Source organism: Dendrobates tinctorius, unplaced genomic scaffold (assembly GCF_039654945.1).
Source record: "Dendrobates tinctorius isolate UK_male_01 unplaced genomic scaffold, ASM3965494v1 ptg000391l, whole genome shotgun sequence".
NCBI classification, from domain to species: domain Eukaryota; kingdom Metazoa; phylum Chordata; class Amphibia; order Anura; family Dendrobatidae; genus Dendrobates; species Dendrobates tinctorius.
The window spans coordinates 1,197,266-1,203,265 of record NW_027362057.1 but is presented as its reverse complement, the minus strand read 5'-3'; the positions used below and the strand labels follow the sequence as shown (position 1 = coordinate 1,203,265).

The following is a 6,000-nucleotide window of genomic DNA, read 5'->3' as shown; positions in this document are numbered from 1 at the left end:
CCTGCCCCCTCAGATCACAGTAGAGAGTGTATGTCCTGTGCTTCCCTGCCTGCCCCCTCAGATCACAGTAGAGAGTGTATGTCCTGTGCTTCCCTGCCTGCCCCCTCAGACCACAGGAGATAGTGTATGTCCTGAGCTTCCCTGCCTGCCCCCTCAGATCACAGTAGAGAGTGTATGTCCTGTGCTTCCCTGCCTGCCCCCTCAGATCACAGTAGAGAGTGTATGTCCTGAGCTTCCCTGCCTGCCCCCTCAGATCACAGGAGATAGTGTATGTCCTGTGCTTCCCTGCCTGCCCCCTCAGATCACAGTAGAGAGTGTATGTCCTGTGTTTCCCTGCCTGCCCCCTCAGATCACAGTAGAGAGTGTATGTCCTGTGCTTCCCTGCCTGCCCCCTCAGATCACAGGAGAGAGTGTATGTCCTGAGCTTCCCTGCCTGCCCCCTCAGATCACAGTAGAGAGTGTATGTCCTGTGCTTCCCTGCCTGCCCCCTCAGATCACAGTAGAGAGTGTATGTCCTGTGCTTCCCTGCCTGCCCCCTCAGATCACAGTAGAGAGTGTATGTCCTGTGCTTCCCTGCCTGCCCCCTCAGATCACAGTAGAGAGTGTATGTCCTGAGCTTCCCTGCCTGCCCCCTCAGATCACAGTAGAGAGTGTATGTCCTGTGCTTCCCTGCCTGCCCCCTCAGATCACAGTAGAGAGTGTATGTCCTGTGCTTCCCTGCCTGCCCCCTCAGATCACAGTAGAGAGTGTATGTCCTGTGCTTCCCTGCCTGCCCCCTCAGACCACAGTAGAGAGTGTATGTCCTGTGCTTCCCTGCCTGCCCCCTCAGATCACAGTAGAGAGTGTATGTCCTGTGCTTCCCTGCCTGCCCCCTCAGACCACAGTAGAGAGTGTATGTCCTGTGCTTCCCTGCCTGCCCCCTCAGATCACAGTAGAGAGTGTATGTCCTGTGCTTCCCTGCCTGCCCCCTCAGATCACAGGAGATAGTGTATGTCCTGTGCTTCCCTGCCTGCCCCCTCAGATCACAGGAGATAGTGTATGTCCTGTGCTTCCCTGCCTGCCCCCTCAGATCACAGTAGATAGTGTATGTCCTGTGCTTCCCTGCCCTCACTCCCACCCCAGCACATGCATCACAGCCATACAGATACATTGATATTACTGGCACAATGCATTTCAGTCCTAATATTAGACTCTGTGGGGTCCCACCATGCCCCCTCCCCCTGAGCTGCCTTGCACACTGAAGAATGCTTTTGTGTGGATGTTTTCAGCCTTGGCTGGGAGGAGGCAGGAGTGAGGAGAGTGCTGCTGGGTGGGATGGAGGCAGAGAGTGTTTGTGATGACAGGTGGGTCCACCGCTGGGTACAGGAGAGAGGTGGCAGAGGTAGTGCTTTGGTCAGGTGACAGTGTTTTTTTGTCAGGCTGCCTAGCGTGGGTGGAATTTCATGTGTGGGCTGCTCAGAAAAGGGAGAAGCAGTGGCGCCCCACTTGATCACTTGCCATGTGACATAGAGGAAGAAGTGGGAGGGAGAGGAGCTGTGGGCAGACTACTGGCAAGAAATGAGACGAGCCTGCGGGGGCATGAGAGTCTATAAAGGCAGGTGTGTGGAGAGTGGCACACAGGAGGCGAGAGAGGTGCAGGAGGGGAGATTCCCATGCTGTCCTGATACACAGGGAGAGGAGCAGTCCATGTCTAGGAAAATGGGAGGACTGGAGAGGAGCCTGGCAGCACTCCTAGACTGCTCTCTCTGTGTCCTGAACCCCTCGGACTGTCCCTGGGCTGATCGGCAGGTAAGGCACAGGCATGCCCATGCTGCTCCTGACTAGTGCTGCCCTCAGGGCTCCTTGTCTTGTCAAGGTATGTCTGGATTGTGCTGGCATTCCTCTCATGTTACCACACAGACACTTGGCTCTTGTACAGGTGTGACTGGAGAGAAGCAGCACAACTTTCTATTGCAGATTAATCTTAGCAAGTGGTTTCTTTTGTGTGTTTTCCTTGTTGAGGATTTGTTTTTCCTTTTTGTATCCACAGGCTTACCGTAAAAGTATAACAAATAACAAAATAATAGAAGCAAAAATAGTAATGCAGGGAATGGCAAAACTTTAGAGCTAAACTGGCAAAATGATAAATATATATATATGTATATTATTTTGCCACTTTATCTGTATAGTACACACTATATATATATACATAGTGTATCCTATCAATAGGGTCCCACTAATATAAGAATGTCATTACTCTATCGAGTGTCCTGGTAAAGTTACCCCTGGGTAACCACACTTTTCTCACACAGACCGGGATCTACTTTACGTTTCATTCATAGGGTCAATGCTATTATTGGACGCTAGTTCGCTACCAGGTTCCTTAAATTGCCCTCCCTTCCATTAATAGTCATTACCGTGCGGTACAAAGTTTTCAGATTGCGTGCAGAGTGGTTATAGCAAGTGTTCTCAGATGTAAAAAGAGTCAAATATTCCATGTATTGATCCAACCACACTTCTATCTCCCATGCCGATCACTGTTCCACAGCCGCCCATGCTGTATCAATACAGATCATGTGGGATTTTTAGCCTCAACATGGATCCGTCCCCGTTTATCACTTCTGTGAATGTGGAGAAACAGACAAATTTAAGGGGAACCAGCTTAATGTACCATAAAAAGTAGTTAAAAAAAGTCACTAGAATAATATTCAGCGCTTACAATTCTCTTAGTCTTCTACTCCTACACACTGCACAGCATCACAGCTTCTTCAAGGAGAACTGGGTTGGTACAGCAATTTAAATAGCTTCACATAGAACAATTGGAAAAAAAGGAGAAAAAAAGGTAACCCTTTCCTGTCTTTATAAGTAGAAGGACTAATCAATGAAAAGGCACATGGACACATATGCATAGGACTTAATGTGATGCTCTTTGACTTCAAAAACATTCATCAAGCTGATTCAATGTGTCAAATTCTAAAAAATATATATGGCTGAAGTAAATGTCAATACATTTCACATGACCGTTTGCCACTTTGTCTTATTTTGCCAATGCATCAATGACATTTATCGGTATCGACCTATTACCTAATATCCTCCAAATTCCTCTTAAATTCACATAAGTTGTATTACGGTAAGGCTACATTCATACATCCCTTGTACAGGTCCGTTAAAAAAAAATTTACCGCACACTGACCCCAAAGAGTTTCATGGATTTAGAAATGAATCCATGCGTCCGATCCGTGACTCCCAGAGCAGGACCTGTACTCCTCCATTTTGTAAATCAGACCCGGCAATTAAAATCAACGGGGCTCATCGGTTAAACGTGGATGAAAAATGGAAGTCAACCTTTTTACTTCATCCAAGATTCATCTATTTTTCACTAAACCATTGTTAATGAGTCAATGGTTAAATATAGGTTGATACATTTTATCTCCTTCAGTTTTTTAAAAAGGATGAGAAAAAAAATGGAGCCAAAACGGATAACTGGAGAGAAAAAGGGTCCTTTTCACAGAGATGTAAAAAATTGACTTAAGTGTGTGAATGTTAAAAAAGCACTCCTATTTATATTTTTCATTAAATATGTGTATATGTGCATGTAATGTAGTGTGAGGGTATTAATATACTCACCTACCTACCGTCCTCCTTCGCTTCTCAGTGACGTCACTGTGATTGCGGTTAGCCGGCTCATTCTATGGCCTCTGTGTGAGCCGGAAGTCTCTAGCGATGTAAGGCCTCTTTCACACTTCAGTTTTTTGCATCAGTCATAATCCGCCAAAAGGACGGATGGCGGAACCGTTGTAGTACTGATGACAACGGATGGCACCCGTCCGTTTTTTTGACGGATCCGACAAATGAAGAATTTTAAAGGAAAGAGAGAGAGAGAGAGGGAGAGAGAGAAAGAGAGAGAGAGAGAGAGAGGTCAATGGGGAAAAAAACGGATCCTCAAAAGAAAATTGCGGATCCGTTTTTTTTCAAAACCTGGCGGATTGTGACTGATTGTAAAAAACTGACGTGTGAAAGAGGCCTAAGTCTACGAAAACTCGTTCTGGCACTCCATAACATTGTAAAAGTCACTTCTGGTCACGCAGAGCGCAGTGTGACCCGGAGATGAAAAGCGGTGACGTCACAAAGAAGAACAGCGCTGGACACTGGAGAGAGCAGCGGTAGATGAGTAAATGAATACACTTACACTACATTACATGTGTATATGTACACACGTTTAATTAAAAAAATATTGGTGGAAGTGCTTCTTATAAGTGTTACCATCAAAGAGAAATGGACCTTTTTTTCTCACGTGTCACTCTAGTTGCATCTGTTTTTGCTCTTCTGATTGTTTGTTTTTTTTCACTGAAGAGGTGTGGTTGCTTCCCAGCCAAAAAAAAGATCCCAAGACGATCACCTTTTTTTTTAAATATATCACTAAGCAACAAATCCATGAAACACGGATTCCAAACGTAAGCAAATCGGAAGCCTCCCAATTTCCATCCATGTCTCACAGATGTTTATAGACGTTAATGGCCGATTCTGATCTGCAAAATCAGATCAGAGTAGGACATGCTTGGAGTCACAACTCTCAGATCTGTGATTTTAATGGATGTGTGACTATGTCCACTCTACTCATTGGGTCCGAGTGCTGTCAGAGAAAAAATCAGAGAGCACTTAGTCATTTCATGTGGATGTGTGAATGTAGCCTAAGGCTGGATTGTTTTTAGGAAAATCGCACCAAAAACGCTACAAAAATAGTCAAAAAGCACTTGAAAGATTCTTCCTAACCAGTTCAATGATAGTCCTCATTTCTGTTCATATGTATGGATTTTTTAACGTTTTTTCCCTTCAGGTTTTGAAAAATGCCTGGTGAAAAAATAGAAAGTGTATGTCACTTTGAAGTGTATATCTATGAAAATCGCTCCCAAATAGGTACTGTGAAATCAAAACGCTGCAAAGAATGCTTTTGGAAAAAAAGCGCTTTAAAAACTCTTCAAATCTGCTTCAGGAAACACTTCAGGAACAGCAAAATTCTTCCAATATCTTCCTCAAATAGGAACTGTTCCTGAAACGGTTTCCACATAAACTCGTAAATTTCGAACACCTTAAAAAAACCTTCCGTTTGCAAATAGCCAAACTGGTAGGTCGCAATCCTAGAAACACAGTCAATATGCTGTTTGGTATGAAAATATTTCCAGTGTGAGTAGGGTACTGGTTTCGGATGTGACAATACATTATCACTGCTGCAAATTGTTTTTTCTTTCATATTTTTCCTCTAAATAAATTGTTCTGTGTTCCTGACATCCTTCCTGATTGATGACATCTTGATATTGCATGCAAATGGCATCATCGAAGTCAACTGGGACGCCATTAGGAAAGAATTATGGAAATAAATCCTTATCACTGCAGAAAATTAAGATGTTTTCATTAGTTTGTTTGAAACTGAATAAAAAAAATAGCACCACAAGATGAAGCACCACACCAAAGATATTACAAACATCTCATGAAACATCAAGACATCTTAAGCCAAGATGGAGCCATCTTACCCTTTGTGGATCTCAGGAGATAAGAAAAAATATGATGTTCCATTGGATGCTATATTAGGGGTATGTTCTCTCTTCTAAGGCATTGTATAGCTCAGTGGTCCCCAACCTTTCTGACCTTGAGAGCTTAGACAGAGGGTCGCGAGCCACATTCAGCACTGAGAGACTTTGCCAGCCCCATCCAGCTCCCATCTCCTTCAAAGTAGTGTCAACCAACGTACAGGTGTCATAATAATAACCAAAGCTTTTCCACAGAAATCACTCCAAAGCAGTACACTGAGATCCGGGGTTTCCCACAATACCCCCATTCAGTATTCTCCCATCAAGGACTCCCAACACACTGTCACATCCAGCTTTGAGCACCTCCTCTAACAGGTAGTACCATCCTCCAGCGTACCACACCTAAAACATCTCTAAACCCCTAAGACCAGTATATTTGCTTCCAGATCTGTTCTTCTGTGCAGGGCTACTCACAAGATTCACCAGATGAGAT

The 6,000-nt window shown here is 44.4% G+C and overlaps 1 long non-coding RNA gene across 2 annotated transcripts in view; it reads left to right on the top strand.

The window, feature by feature from the left end:
- The first annotated feature begins 1,320 nt into the window (after positions 1-1,320).
- Positions 1,321-6,000, top strand: part of LOC141076159 (uncharacterized) — a 185,249-nt gene continuing 180,569 nt past the window's right edge. Inside the window, exon 1 of one of the 2 annotated variants that reach the window (XR_012227428.1) lies at positions 1,321-1,788. This is a non-coding gene — a long non-coding RNA (uncharacterized lncRNA). The remainder of the gene's footprint in view (positions 1,789-6,000) is intronic. The other variant, XR_012227427.1, reaches the window with a different exon arrangement.